Consider the following 16,380-nt stretch of genomic DNA (forward strand, 5'->3'; position numbering starts at 1 on the left):
TCTAAAGTGGCTTTAAAAACTATGGCATTTCAAGATACCTTAAATCTAAAGAAAACTTAAAATTTTAGTCTGAATCCTTTTGTTTAGATATGGCCCATTACTATTTTGTAACACCTGCCTCTTATACCTGGTCTCTTGACTGTAGGAGTTGGGGCTTACTATTGTTAAATGCTCTAGTACTCTACATTAGCATAGAAATCTAGACACTGCCCATAGCGGATAACGTATTAGTTGCTAAGCAAGGGAAATTATTATGCCATCTGCTGCGTCTTATAAGGTGTGTTATCACCTAACTCACTTTTTGAATCAACACACCAAAGGCACCATAAGTAATGTAAATTATGGTAGCTTGTACATTTTTCAACTGAATAACCAGTTTATGAAAAACAAAAAACCCACCTAACTTTGTGACTCTTCTAAATTTTAATAGATGCCTTGGAAAAATTATTTTTGGCCTTCAAACATTGTTTCCATGAGATAATCTTTTCTTAGACCATTAGATACCCTGTATTCAAACTTAAAACAAGAATTATTTATTGTTATGAACTTACAATAGTTCTTTGGCATTCTTAGTAAGTTATTCATAGAAAATCAGCTATTTATTTTAATCCAATCATTTAAAATTCTAGAAAGCACTGAAATGCCCCAAAATATGCTTAAGCTTGCGTAGAAGAAATTAGACATGGAAAATATATCTATTTGACAGAAATGACAAAGTCATTTCTTTATAAATCTGCCCTAAAGGCCATATATTTAATATAATTCTATTTGATTTTTGCCCCACTAATGAATTGGATTACCATAGAAAAAACACTTCTCAAAGTGTGTTCCTTGAGTAAGTTTCCTAAGAAATTAACCAGTATTATTGGAGGAGAAGAAAGATTTCTGTAGTTATATATGATTTTTAAAATGCTTGGTTAAAGAGGTTTCTTCACTATAGGACTTCTCAGAACTGTAACTATGTGAATATGTTAGTGTGTATTGTAATCTCTAGTGGGCAATATTCTTCTCAGTCACAGAAAGATTTCTTCTTAGGAATATCTTGTGAGACTAGTGTTCTGGAAAACACAATATGGAAAACACTACCTTAGAGTAAATGTTGGTATTTGCTTAATAGCTATGAAGTCTATATATTTATTATGGTTTTTCTTCAGTCCTCTTCCACTACAGCATACTCTCTCTGGGTACTCTCAATTGTATTCACAGCTTTAAATACCACTTGCAGTCTGATGATGTCTGTATATGTAAATTCACCAACTCTGTCTCCTGAGCTTTAGATACATATGCACACCTGCCTATCCAATTTTTTAATCTGAGTATTGAGGACTTCAAACTCAATTATCCAAAACTGAGCTCAATAGCTTCCTCTCAAACCCACTCCTCCTGCTGCTTTCTTGTTTTATTATCGGAGATCACCGATATCCACTCAACTGCCCAACCCAGACACCTGGGAGCCATCCTTACTCTTTTTACTCACTCTCTCTTCTTATGCAACCATCAACATAACCTAACTGTACTCATTCTTTTTTTAAAAGACATTTATTCAGTGTCACGATCAGACTATTACATTTAGCAATCAACAGCATGGGTGCAAAAAAAAATTTACATTAAAACCTTTTGTTGGAATGCTTTATACTTTCCACAGAACAGAAACTAAAATAACCCATTATACAATTAGTCACAAATACAATCCCTGAGTCTTTTGCCCACGTACATGAGTATTTGTCTAAAACATGTCTTCTTTGTAGCAGCTAGGCCCTGCCACCACCGTGCTTGGCTGAGTTCACAAATCTGTTGTAACCTGTAGCTTCCCTATCACTTCTCTGGCTCTCCTCTCCTGCTAAGCTTTGTTTCCCAATTAAAATCTTCTGCCACTGCCATAGCTACTGCTGCTACTGGAACTTCCATAGCCACCTTGGTTTCCTGGTTGGGCAAAGTATTGGCCTCCACCACCACAGTGGCCAGAGCTTCCGCCTCCAAAGTTTCCTCCCTTCATGGGTCCAAAATTTGAAGACTGATTGTTGTAATTGCCAAAATCATCATAGCTTCCACCACCTCCAAAATTGCTTCCATCATTGCCAAATCCATTATAGCCATCGCCACTGCCACCATATCCACCACCACCATGGCAGCCACCAAAGCCACCATGACCACTGAACTTTCCTCCATGACCAAAGTTGTCATTCCCACCAAAACCACCTCCATGACCACCACCAAAGTTTCCAGATCCACTTCAACCTCTTTGGCTGGATGAAGCACTAGCCATCTCTTGCTTTGACAGGACTTTCCTAGCTTCACAGTTGTGGTCATTCACAATGTGGTATTTCTGAATGACAATCTTATCCAAGGAGTCATGGTTGTCAAAGGTTACAAAGGCAAAGCCCCTTTTCTTGCCACTGCCTCAGTCAGTCATGATTTCAATCACTTCAATTTTCCCATACTGTTCAAAATAATCTCTTAGGTGATGTTCTTCAGTGTCTTCTTCAATGCCACCAACAAATATCTTTTTAAGTGGGCACCTGGTCTTTGAGAATCTTCTCTTGAGACAGCTCTGTTTGGTTCCGCAAGTCTTCCATCCACATTGCGTGGCCTTGCATTCTTGGCCGCATCCACCTCCTCCACAGTGGCATATGTGATGAACCCAAAGCCCCTGGAGTGCTTGGTGTTTGAATCTCTCATTACCACACAGTCCGTGGGTGTTCCCCATTGCTCAAAATGGCTCCTCAGGCTCTTATCGGTTGTTTCAAAGCTCAGCCCTTCAAAGAAGAGCTTCCCTAGCTCTTTGGGTTCTTTAGGAGACTCTGACTTAGACATAACAGCAGGGAGAAGAGAGAATTTAGCGATGCTTCTTCAGTGGCATCTATGGGCAGAAAGGCACTATCCTCATTCTTTATAGCCCTCAAGTAAGTCCACTTCACTCAAATTGCATTTAACTTAACTAAAGCCTTTATCATCTTACATAGATTGCCAAAGTAACCCATCATTCAATAGAAATATGTCAGTCACAACACAAACCATGTATGTAATTTGAAATTTTCTAATAGCCACATTAACAAACATAAACATAAGAGATAAAATTAGTTTTTAAAATATATTTTATTTAACCCAATATATGCAAAATAACCCCATATATGCAATATATGCAAAACCCAATATATGCAAAATACATTACAACATGTAATCACTGTACAATTATGGATGTATATAAATGAATGATATATTTTACATTGTTATTTTTACACCAAGTCTCTGACATCCAATGTGCATTTTCCACTTTAAATCATCTCAATTCATACCAGCCACACTTGAAGAGCTCAGTAGCCACATGTGGCTGGTGGCTATGATATTGGACAGCACAGCTCTGACTGGTTTCCTTGCCTGCAGACTCTCCCCTTCCACTTCATTCTCCCCAGCTGCAGCCAGTGTGGCATGTTTGATTCTATCACTTCACTGTTGAAGGTCCTTGATTGATTTTGCATTGTATAAGCTTTCAAGACCCATGATAATAAGCTGTACTTACCTCTTGAACCTTATCTCATTCAACTCCATTCTAAGCTCCATACATACTGATATCTTTATGGTTGTTTCCCAAAGATATCATGCCTTCTCTCTTCTAGGCCTTTGTACATGTTGCTTTCTGCTTAGAATTATCTTCCCCAAATATTTTGCCAAATGAACTCCTATTTAGGTCTCAATTCTTCCAGGAAATCTTCCTTCAATGCAAAAGTCTGAATAAGCTGCTACTCCTATGAACTCTCATTGTATCATCTGCTTACCTAATATTAGAATTTATTGCAGTGTGTCTTATTGTATCCACTGAGGTAAACTTTGTTACAGTTTATCTCTCCTGCTAGACTGTGAGCTCCATGAAGGTAGGTAGCAAATTGTGGTTCATTTTTTTCTCATAGACCATAGGTAGTCCATGGCTGGTGCAGGGACTCAAGAATGTTATTAAAAGATCAAACTTCTCCCACTCAGCCATTCTTCAGTGTCAGTTTGTCACTGCATGCTCACAAAAAGGCTACTGCAGCTCCAGGTACTAGACTCAAGTGCAAGGCAGGAAGAAGAGGAAAGGGAGCTATGACAGCCATGTCTGTCCATTTTATGAGGAAATCAAAAGCCTCCCCAAAAACCCCCAGTACACATCCCTTTAGAGCTCATTGGCTGCTGCTGTGTCACATGTCCACATCTGGCTTCAAGGAGGCTGAACAAGGTAAATACTGACTGCACAGTAGAAAGTGGCATGGAGAAAGGAAATAGGAACACCTAGTGAGCCAGCTAAACATAAATGTTTGCTCTAAGTACTTCTTTTGAAGTCTTTCTCTCTCCTCAACCCCCCAAGATTTGGGGAGTGTTTGTGCTTTGTGTGTTTGAGATATTTGAAGTTATATGACAAGGTTGTAGGTGTATGTTTGAGATATATGAAGTTATGTTCCAAGGCTGTAGGTCTATTCTAAAGCCAGAGCTCAGCAATGTAGGGGAAAAGGAAATGCATTTCCTTCCTTTTTACTAAGATTACAAAGTAAATGAAGTGCGAACTGGAAGAATACACTCCAAATTTTACTTAACAAAATGATAGTGAAGCAATAATTTAGTTTTCTTGGATGGACCTCCAATCAGCATGAAGTCAATGACTCAGTGGGGCAGAGATGAACACTTGAGTCACAGTGCATTAAGTCCTGGCAATTAATGCATAAACAGAGTCACTCACTCTTTGATAAAGCACAATAGGAATCATTCCTTTGAAGGAGTAAAGTGTCAGCTTATATATGAAACTCTCCTACTAGTATAGGGACAGCTGATTCTGCTGGCTAGGTGATCCTAAATTGCTGAGCCTTGTTTCTATAACCAGAGATAAGATCAGAAATGAATATGAATAAAAATTGATCTAGAATGTAAAAATAGTTGATCCAGCCAGAGCAGACTGCTTCTCAGTGGCAGGAGTGCTGTTCTGGCCATGGTTCTGCTTTAGAAGGCAGCCTCTCTGGCAGCAAGCATCAAGTAAGAGTATGATGCAGAGGTATCTATTGATCCTGCCAGCATCTATTGAACTAACATGATTCATTCTTCAACACTCACTTCCTGATAAATAGAAACAAAGTCAGAATGATCGAGTGCCTTGAAAGGGTCAGTGTTTCTGGCTCTGGAAATACACTCTGCTTTGCTTCACCATTTGTTTCTCATCAGTGGATTTGCTTCAGATGTTATCTAGCAGCAGGGAGACCATTACTGCATGGACATGTCCTGTTACAGTGACATTCATTCAATTTTCTAAAGTGAAGCATGGGTCGTGGACTGTCTGGATGTCTCTAAAAATATAAGACAAGCAGCTTATGTTTAAATGGTGATTAGACACTTAAAAATTTGGAAAGCTTGAACTTATGCATATTTAATAACAGTGATAGCTAATTTTTCATTCTTTGAGTTAAAAGGCTTGGAAGTATCAAAGACCATTAGAATTCCTCGAAAATTTCCAGACATTATTTATACTATTATATGTTATTCAATATTGTTTCCTACCAAACTCTTTCATCAGAACTGCTATGGAGTTGCAAAACTGATGTTGGACCTCAACTTTCTGCCTCTCTACAGGCCCGAGAGAGTACTAGTACGTAGCAAATGGGGAAAGCCCATCCAGTAGAGGGAGAGCAGAAAAAGAAAAGTGTCTAAATAATCCCCAAACTCTGTAGTCTATCACTGAATTATCTAGGGTTGACTATTTCCCTTAATTAGCATTTGTAATTGTAAACAGATCTGCTTATTTGAATTTTTCTTGAGCCAGCATTGTGTATAACGTGGCATTCTCCAGTTATGCAAACAAAGGCACTGATTTTTAATTGATATGGAAATTGCTTATAGTGAGCTTTTATGAAGAGCAATTATTGCATTGGAAAAAGATCTAAAGAGTAGTTATTAATCTTTACAAATTTTGATTTGGGTGTAAATGCATCTGATCTCTAGGGTTCTATAGTGGAGAATGAATTTATGTGTTAGCCACATTTATGTCATTTTTCCAGATATCAGATTCCTGGTGCATTTGTAGTTTTTGCCTAAACAAATGTTAACTTCAGGCTTGGTTTAGTTTACTTCCTTCTCAATATATTGCAGCTTTTATTCTTCCCTAAGTATACTCAAACACATTATCAGAATTTTTGCTTCCATGATTATGCTTCGCCTTCCTCAAGGTCAGAGATCCTGTCTTCATGATCTTTGTAAGTCTGTAACACAGCACAATGCCTGGCTCATAGGAGGCATTCAAATAAAAGTTGAAGGAAATGAATTTAGCCTAAATAAGTGATTCGAGACAAATAAAATAGTCTGTTTGTCTGCCTTGCCTTATTTGCAAAAGAGGCAAGTATTTTGATTTATACCACAAGTATATTTTGAGAATCAATATACAGTAGTAGGAGAGTAATTGTTCAGAGGCTGACTGTTGCACAAAATTCAAGAAAAAAAATTACCCTGTGGTTCTCTGCTGTTATGAGTCTACATAAAATCCTACTCTCCTTGATTTGCTAATATTGCAAGTACCTGAGCAATTTGCTGTTCCCACCCATTCCCAATCTAAATAGTACTAATGTTTTGCAGGTTTCTCATTTCCATTGAAAAGCTGCTCTTCAGATTTAGTATAATCTCAAAATTTAATTAGCAATCAGAGCAAAGGTCAATTGGTGTCTCACTGCATGGACTGAGAGAAAGAGTGAAGATGATTACATTTTCACCTGATACCCATTGCTCATTTGAAAGAACTCAAGTTCTTAACAACTGAAGCCAGCAGTGGTGTGAAGCCAGATGTCTTTACCCATCTGCTGTTCCTGATAGCTGAAGCTACTTCATCAACATTGATTAATATGCTCTGGCAGGTGCAGGTCTTTAGAAATCAGTTTAAATTATTAAACCCCTTGCTTACACATAGGCTTCTAGAATCCACTCCAACTTTATATCTTGCCCATGGTCAGGGATCATGAGGGGACTGGACCATGCTCTTGTGACTCTTTTCACTGCTATCAGGATTTGAAGTCTTTACTTAGAGAGTCTCAGGCTGCCTTTAGTATGTTTTTACCCTCTGACCCAATAATTCTTTTTTTCTTTTTTTGAGACAGAGTCTTGCTCTGTTGCTCAGGCTGGAGTGCAGTGGCGTGATCCCAGCTCACTGCAACCTCCACCTCCCAGGTTCAAGCGATTCTCCTGCGTCAGCCTCCTGAGTAGCTGGAACTACAAGTGCCCACCACTGCACCTGGGTAATTTTTGTATTTTTAGTAGAGATGGGGTTTCACCATATTGGCCAGGCTGGTCTTGAACTCTTGACCTCAAGTGATCCACCCACCTCGGTCTCCCAAAGTGCTAGGATTACAGGTGTAAGCCACCGCACCCGGTCTGACCCAATAATTCTACTTCTGGGAATTTAATTGAATAAAACTGTCAGAGAGCTATTCAGAAATTCACATATACAACATTTGCAATAACATGGTTATAGGTTATAATATCAAAAACCTGGAAACAGTCAAATTACTTAAGTAGGAGATTACATAATGATACAGCCACACTGTACTATGCAGCTACTAAAAATCATTTAGCAAGATTGGAAAATGCTCATTATATACTATAGGGTGAAAAGAGTAGAATGCAACTATAGGTATACAGTGTAATTTTATAAAACAAACTATACATATATATGCATATAATTTTAGAAAATATATTTATATTAGTAGGGTTATAGATATTTGCAAGTATTTTTCCTATTTAAGCCAATCTGTATTGTCCAGGTTCTCCATAATTTTATCAAAAACAGTTAATTTTCAATTATAAATTAGCTCAGCTTTTTGTTTTAAATAAGTGATAATGAAAAGGCAGTGGTTCACATACAGAAAAGTGCGGGAACATCCTTACGAAGCAACAAATTTAAAGGTGAGAAGCAGAGACAACAAGATCAGCAGGGATCAAGGTGCCAGTGTGGGAGAGGGAGCACTTACAGATTTGGGTCATCCTGAGCTGGGGATCTCTAAGAATAAGGTGAAAATTCCATGCCAAGTTCAATAAATACAGAGCTCAATACTGATTTCAGATGATAAACTATTAACACATTGTTGATGATAAGGAATCAGCTACATTGGTTCTGTTCACTGCAGCAGCATGGCCAGAAGAGTGATGCTTGGGTCAGGAGGTAGAGCTGCCTCCCTGACTAAGGTCGAGTCTAGAAGCAGAGATAGAAGAGCAGAGCCTGTTGTAGGTTGTGAGGGAGAGGAAGCGAACCAGCAGGCAGAGCAAGCATAAAGTTTATTGCCAGGAACACAGCAATGGAAAATGCAGGGTTGAGTAATATTCAGAGATCCAAATCCAGCAGCCAGAGGGAGCCTTTAAAAGTTAAGTCTAATCTGTCATTCCTCTGCTCAAAATCCTCCAGTAGCAACTCATTTCACCCAGTGTAAAAGCCATAGTCATAAAATCTAAATCTAAAAAATGTGCCCTTGGAAATCAGCTTGAGGTATCATGTTGTTCTTGGACTGCACAAGGATGGCAGAATCTCCCCAGTAGCTGTCAGCCACACTGGCCTTTGCTTTTTTTTTTTTTTTTTTTCAGTTCCCTAGGACCTCTAAAGAGCCATAACAACTAAACCTGCAAGCTTGGAACCTATAGCAGATTTCATCCACAAGGGGTCCCAGGAGAGGAAGCCTTGATACACAGATGCAAGTTGGAATCTAGGTCTGAGGGACTGTGGGGAGTGCAGTGAAACTGACGATTTGGGTCTGGAACATAAAGTGTCATTGTGCTCTTGGGGCAACTGCAGTTGTGCAGGGATCAAATCCTCTGCTTCGAACAAACAAACCAACCAACCAACCACCAACGTGCTCAACTGCTTCAAGCAGGTTTAAGTAATAAGACTATATATGAGGCTCACTTGCCTGCATTATGTGTGACCCCAAGATCTAAAATGATGCCACAGTCATCATGGAAAAGTAGGGTGGGGAGAGAGAGGAATGTGGAAGAGAAGAAAGGGGAAGGTAGTCCCTGGAAAGCCTGGGGAACTGGTCAAGATGGTGTATGGCTGTACCCTGACCCGTTCCATCAAAGCAGAATCAAAAGTGCTGCTGTGAGTTTCCAGAAAAGGAGCAAAACCCACAGGATGCACACATTCCAACTGTGCTCTGTGGAGCCTTTGGTCTAAATCTAACCCAGCTTTTCTGAGGTCAAAGGCTGAGTCAGTGAGAGAGCTGAGAATAGAACCCCTGAGCACCTGACGCCCGCCTGTGACCTATCTGTTAAACCATACAGAGCAAGGTGTGTGCACATAAAGCATTTATTTTAGTGATGGGAAGCAGGGCTTACCAAGTTTAGAAACTTCTTTGAAACCAGAGGTTCAGTCTTTGCAACCTGCACACTGACAATTACATAAAACATATATTTCTTTTTCTTCCTAGTGAAAGGGACTTTTTCAAATAATAAATTAGAGGATTCAAAGATGTTTTCCTAGACATGAATGGTTGTTTAAAAGCAGCGCTTTTTTTCTTATTTAAATGTAGATGAATCTGAATGGGCTGGATTTAAACTGTGACATGCATTTCTAAGTTACATTCTCCCCTACCTGTCTGTGCCAACACAGAGAAACACAGCAGTGAAAGTCTGTGCTGAAACCTCATCATAAACACAAGCCAAGGAGTTCCATACAAGGAACAACTTCTTGATTCCACCTGCCTGTTTTTGCTAGACCTTGACTTTGAGAAGAAGAAAAGGCTTGCAGTATAATTTTGGGGCTGCTCCAAGCCATGCGGGTTTCCCAGGTAGGCTAATAATTTTGTGCACCCACAAACCGTTACTAAATAAATACTTTTTAGGCTAAGTGTGGCAAGGAGTAAGAGGACTTTTGTGACAGCAGTTGGCATGTCCTATCCTATGCTATCTAAAATGGTAGCCATTAGACACACTTGGCTCTTGAACTACAAATTGATTAAAACAAAATTCAATTTAAAAATTGGTTATTTACCAGCTACTCATACCAGCTACATTTCAAGTGCTAAATAGCCACCTGTGGGTAGTGGTTATTGTATTACACAGCACTGATATGCAGAAAGCTCTACTGGACAGTACTGTTATGTCCCAAGTAATTCAGGTTCCAAATATATGTGCTCCTTGCTGTGCTCATCTACTGACAAGGCAGTTTAGTGGTAATCTGTTATATTCTACCATTCAATCATTCAGCATGTATTGATTGAACACCTACTACACTTCCTGGCTTTGTTTGCCTATGGGCCAAGTGGTACCTGTGGCTTCAGATTTCAAAGAAGGCCCCAGGGCAGAAAATGAAAAGACCCATGGTAATGTTTGATGTGAGACTGTCTGTGTAGAAAAAACTCACTGTTTTTCTCTTTATTTGCACTCTCAATACTTCACTTCTGATACTGTGTGTGTGTGTGTGTGTGTGTGTGTGCCTGTGTGTAAAGTTTCCCACACCAAGTAATTCTCCAATTCTCTGCAGACACCAACCAGGTATCCTAGCATTCAATTCAATTCGGACTCTCATCAGAGTTAGCATCAGCTCCTACAATTCGGACACTAATCAGAGTTAGCATCAGATTTCACAGGTCAAGGATTTAATCCCACAAGATTGCTCCCAATTCAGATGCCAATCCCAAGTCCAGGTTGTCACTCATGGTTCTGACCAGCCAACTATAAATCAGGCTCTCCACAACCCCTCCCTAGGTGAATCGTTTGCTAGACTAGCACACAAAACACAGGAAAAAAGTTTACTTACTAGATTACTGGTTGATTATAGAAGACACAACTCGGGAACAATCAGATGGAAGGGACGCATAGGGCAAGGGATGGAGAAGGAGTACGGAGCTTCTATGCCCGCTGCGGGCACACCACCCTCCCAGGACCTCCACATGGTCACCTACCCTGAAGCTCCCCAAATCCTGTAGTTTAGAGATTTTTATGCAGGCTTTAATATGTAGGGACGATTGGTTATTAACTCAGTTTCTAGCGCCTGTTTCCTGCCCAGAGGATGGGGGTTGGGGTTGAAAGATTCAAGCTTCTAATTACGGTTTGGTCTTTCTGATGACCAGCCTCCACCCAGGAGCCCACCAACCTTTGCCTCATTAGAACAAAACACATTCCCATCACCCAGAAAATTCCAAGGTATTAAGAGCTGTGTGTTAGAAAGCAGGGTCAAGGACCAAATATTAGAGAAAAAATAGCTTAGCAAAACTATTGTTCAGGAAATTACTTTCAGGAGCTCTGTGATAGGAACCGGAGGCAGAGATCAGATGTGTATTTTTTTATTATGTCATACTGTCCACTGCCACTGGAGATGAGAAATGGGCTTAAGGTAAATGACCCAGGGCACCAAAATTGTGCACTTTGTAACTGTAACTATTTTTGCCTTCATTTAAAAAATCACTGCTATTACAGTTTAAAGTATTTTTAGTATCCAGTAGTAACACCATGTGAGCATTCGTTTGAAGGTGATCCCAATGATGCTGCTGAGAAAATGGTCCTGAAAATCAGTATCTTTGGAATAGAAGCTAGACATGCTAAAATAAGACCAAACACCCTGACACACTGGCTTGTACATTTTGAAGAAAGCATGCTATGAAATACTAGAAATAATCTTGGAAAAAACATAAAACAACTATTAAAGTGAAAATAGACAAAAATTATAGTAGATGCATGTGCTATGAGAATCCATCCTTCCCTAGTTTCCATTTAGGAAAATTTTCCATGTGGGAAAATTAGGCTGGAATTATGCGATGCTTAAGGAACACAACCCTCACATGAGCCATCCCTGAATAACTTTCTTCATCAAGGTACTTTTCCAGCGAAAACTCTGTGTAGATTGGCAGCCAAGGAAACTGCTCAGTGAATCCATCCTGTTGTTTAGCTTCAGTCTGGCACCTAACAGTAAAAAATACTGTGGTTGCACACACAACATCCATTTTACCCTCTTACTTTGGGTAGAAACCATGTGGCTGTTCTCCCCTAACTCTAGAGGTGGATTCTCACTAGTCTAGGCCTGGCTGTTATTGGTTTAGATGGGCTCATTTCCCAGGTCTAAAATTACTGTGACTTCCTTAGCCATACTAATTTTTTTCAGAGGTGAGAAAGTCCAGTCAGTGGGAAGCTTAAGAATTTGGTTTTATGGTTGGAAGGAAAGGAACCCCTTCTTGCCCCCAGTGCAAATGAGAAAGCATTTAGCCCTAGGAGCTGTGGGTAGCCACCTTGCTACCATATGGAAAACCAGCCTAGATAAATAGCCAGTGCAAGAAGGAGAGCACAACCACGGGAACTGAACATTTTAAAAAAAGGAGCAATGACCCTGATGATAATATTATAAACCTTTGGCCCAAACTAACCCTAAAGTTATGTGATTCAGTAAACTCCCTTATTCTCTGAGCCAGGTTTTTTTTTGTTTTTGTTTCTGTTTTTCCCCAAGCTGGAGCTTTGCTTTTGTTGCCCAGGTCGGAGTGCAGTGGCGCAATCTCAGCTCACTGCAACCTCCGCCTCTCAGGTTCAAGCAATTCTCCTGCTGCAGCCTCCTGAGTAGCTGGGATTACAGGTGCCCACCGCCACGCCTGGCTAATTTTTGTTGTTGCTGTTGTTGTTTTTTAGTAGAAAGGGGGTTTCACCATGTTGGCCAGGCTGGTCTCGAACTCCTGACCTCAAGTGATCCACCCGCCTCGGCCTCCCAAAGTGCTGGGATTATAGGCATGAGCCACCGGCCCGGCCCTCTGAGCCAGTTTTAGTTGTGTTTATGCTGCAGAAAGCTTCCTAACTGATAACAGACACTTAGAAATAAATATTCATTTCCCTTCCCATCCATCAGTAGTGCCATTAAAATGATCAAGACTTAAAACGGAAAGTCAAATATAAAGACAATAGAAGACTATGTTTTTTTCATGACCTAAATCAAATGCCATTTTTTTTCCACTCAAACTTTTTTTAGCATAACCTTATTATTTTATTGTTAGTCCCTAATCTCTGGCAATTCACTTCTAAATTGATTTATATTGCTTATAAAGTGAAACATCTACTACTCAGTTTAATTACTAAATTCTGATTGCTTACATAAATAAACAGCTCTCTGCATGTGACAGTCTGGACATTGCTGATCTCAGATTGGTTGAATTCACTTGTGGTCCCAATGGTGGCCAATCATGTGTCTGTGAAGAAGTTCTGATTGTAATAATGCTCTGGTGCAACAAAATAATGTTTCATAGTTTCATATTTTACAAAGTACATTATTACTTCCATTTGTCCTAGATATATATCTAACAATGTCTAGTTCAACAGATTCTGCAAGTTATCTCCCAATAGAAATGGTTGAAAATATGAAAACATTACACAAAGGCATTTGTGTAAATGAAACGTATATCAGTTTGGACTCTTTCTATTGCCAGTGATGGAAGACCCAACTTAAATTGGTTTCATTAAAGAAGGGGAATTCATTGACCCATGAACTGAAAAATCCAGGGTCTTCATTTAGGGCAGGATTTGAGGCTCAAACAATGCTATCAGAACTTACCTTCTGTTTGTCTTCATCTCTGAGCTCTATTCTAATGCATTGGCTCCATTCATAGCTCCAGGTTACCCCGTGTCTCTAAGTCCAACAGAAGGGACGGTACTCTTCCTTGAAAAACTCAAAGAGAGGTCCTAGATCTTAGGATTATTGGTAGTGATTGGCCTAACTAATTATTGTGATCAAGGGATGGAACACATAGATTGTCTTAGACTAGGTCCTATCCTAAACCCCTGTATTCAGCAGCAGACATAGTTCACTGGGACCACAGCCAAACCTACTGAAGGTAAGAGAAATCCTAAATATGTATATATTGTACAGTTGACCCTTGAACAATGAAGGGTTAGGGGAGCTGACTCCATGCACAGTCAAAAATCCACATATAATTTTTGACTCCACCAAAACCTAACTACTAATAGCCTACTATTGACCTGAAGCCTTACCAATAACATAACCAGTCATTTAGAACACATTTTCTATGTTATAGGCATTATATACTGTATTTTAACAATAAAGTAAGCTAGAGAAAAGAAAATAAGGAAGAGAAAATATATTTACTATTTGTTTAGTGAAAGTGGATCATCGTAAAGGTCTTCATCCTCATCATCTTCATGTTGAGTAGGCTGAGAAGAAGAATGAAGAGGAGGGATTGGTCTTGCTGTCTCAGGGGTAGCAGCAGAGGCAGGAGAAAATCTGCCTGTAAGTGGATGCACACAGTTCAAACTTGTGTTGTTCAAGGGTCAACTGTACATTCTTATCTAAAAAAATGGATGTGTGGGTGGTGGGAGGTGAAATGGCAATGAACCATCAGAAAGTGAGGCCATATATCATTCTTGCCTTTGGTCCCAGGAACCTGTGGTGGTCTGGCTGAGGCCTTTCCCACTTACTCTGACTTTTCACATTCAGATTCATATGCAGTCGCCAAGTTTGACTTTTAGTGGGCTTCTTTGCCTTTCTTTCTCACCCTATTCAGGTCCCATCTAAGCATTAATTTCTCTGTGAGCTCAATTCTTGTCTTGACAGTCAAAGTTAATGTACAAGGCATTGTTAAAACCACATGAGTGGCGGCTCATGTCTGTAATCCCAGCACTTTGGGAGGCCGAGGTGAGGGGTGGATCACTTGAGTTCAGGAGTTCGAGACCACCCTGGCCAATGTGGCGAAACCCCATCTCTATTAAAAATAACAAAGTTAGCCAGGTGTGGTGGTGCACACCAGTAGTCCCAGCTACTTGGGAGGCTGAGGCAGGAGAATTGCTTGAACCTGGGAGGTGGAGGTTGCAGTGAGCTGAGATCTCACTTCTGTACTCCAGCCTGGGCAACAGAGTGAGACTCTGTCTCAAGACACAAACAACAACAACAAGAACAACAGCAACAACAACAACAACAACAACAACAGCAACAACAACAAACCCACTGGCTGGGCCAGGTGCAGTGGCTGATGCCTGCAATCCCAGCACTTTGGAAGACTGAGGCAGGAAGATTGCTTGAGCCCAGGAGTTCAAGACCATCCTGGGCAACACAGTAAGACCCCATCTCTACAAAAAAACTAAAATATTGCCAGGTGGTGTGGCTCATGCCTCTAATCCCAGCACTTTGGGAGGCTGAGGTGGGCACATCACTTGAAGTTAGGAGTTTGAGACCAGCTTGGCCAACTTAGAGAAATCCCATCTCTACTAAAACCCTATTTCCCATTTTTTCCCTCCTAATTCATTCTTGTTAGCTTCACAATATGATTTATGAACACAAACAATGGCTAGGAAAAGAAGGAATATTCTGGGTGATAGGTTCCGAGGTAGCTGGTTAACTAATTCTGATGGATAGAAAATAACGAACTTAGCTGACTGATTTTGATAAATAGAAAATAAGTAATGTAGAAGAGCAGGGAGAATATATTGTGGGCATCCAATATGAAGCACAGACTTTTTTTTTTCTAGAAATAGTTGAATTAGTTCTGATCTACTTGGAGGTATTTGGGTATTTCTAGATGATCTGTCTTGGGACCAGTGTCCTGAAGAGGGATAGGCTTCATTTTTAAAGAGGGTAGCAGAAATACAAGGACATTTTTGGAAAGTTAAAATTGTCCACTAAGAAATTTGCTGAGCTTCTAATTTGTCTGTTAATCAACAATCTAAAAATAAGGGCTGCTTTAAATAAAAGACCAAAATAAATAACTCATGGAAAAGTCCCGTATTTGTTCCTGTCCAGCAGTCCAATTATATCATGTAATCACTTATTCCCCTTTCAAGCTAACATGATTGCACTTGTTCTTTTCACTTAATAAATATGGACTTCCCTTTTTAAGCTATTTGAAGAAATATACATCTCCTGCTTTGCCTATTAAGAAAGCACATTTTAACTTTTTTTTTCTTTTGACAAGGGAGATGCTACATAGGGTGAATTCAAGGAGTCCCAAAGAAGAATCAAATAATGTGAGGCAACTGGGAGGTGTTGAGAAAAAGTATTAAACATGGATTTAAAAAGCTGGAGTTTAAATATAGTACAGCCATTACTGTGTTACCTTGGCCAATTTACCTAACCTCTGTGAGCATCATTTTCTGAAGAAAACAGAGAATAAGAGGGTCAAAAGTAACATAGTAATGAGACCCTGTGTAAAGCTGGAAGGAGTCTTAGATGGACGTCAAGTCTACTCTCTAATACTTAAAGCATTGGGGGTAGATGGATTTTAATTTAAAATTATAACAGGAATACCTTTTATTTATGTAAATTTTACTCAAAGATTTTCTCTAAAAAAGAAATAATTTATCCTAAGAGATTCAATATGACTAAAATAAATGACATGTCTTTATATCTGCCAGTGTTTTATTATCATAATGTTACAATGGTAAGCATTAAGTTCTGAGAATTGG

The 16,380-nt window shown here is 39.6% G+C and overlaps 1 pseudogene; it reads right to left on the bottom strand.

Moving 5' to 3' along the window:
* Window positions 1-1,722: 1,722 nt before the first annotated feature.
* Window positions 1,723-2,814, bottom strand: LOC101126503 (heterogeneous nuclear ribonucleoprotein A1-like; annotated as a pseudogene).
* Window positions 2,815-16,380: the final 13,566 nt, after the last annotated feature.

Source organism: Gorilla gorilla, chromosome 3 (genome assembly GCF_029281585.2).
Source record: "Gorilla gorilla gorilla isolate KB3781 chromosome 3, NHGRI_mGorGor1-v2.1_pri, whole genome shotgun sequence".
Taxonomy (NCBI): Eukaryota; Metazoa; Chordata; class Mammalia; order Primates; family Hominidae; genus Gorilla; species Gorilla gorilla.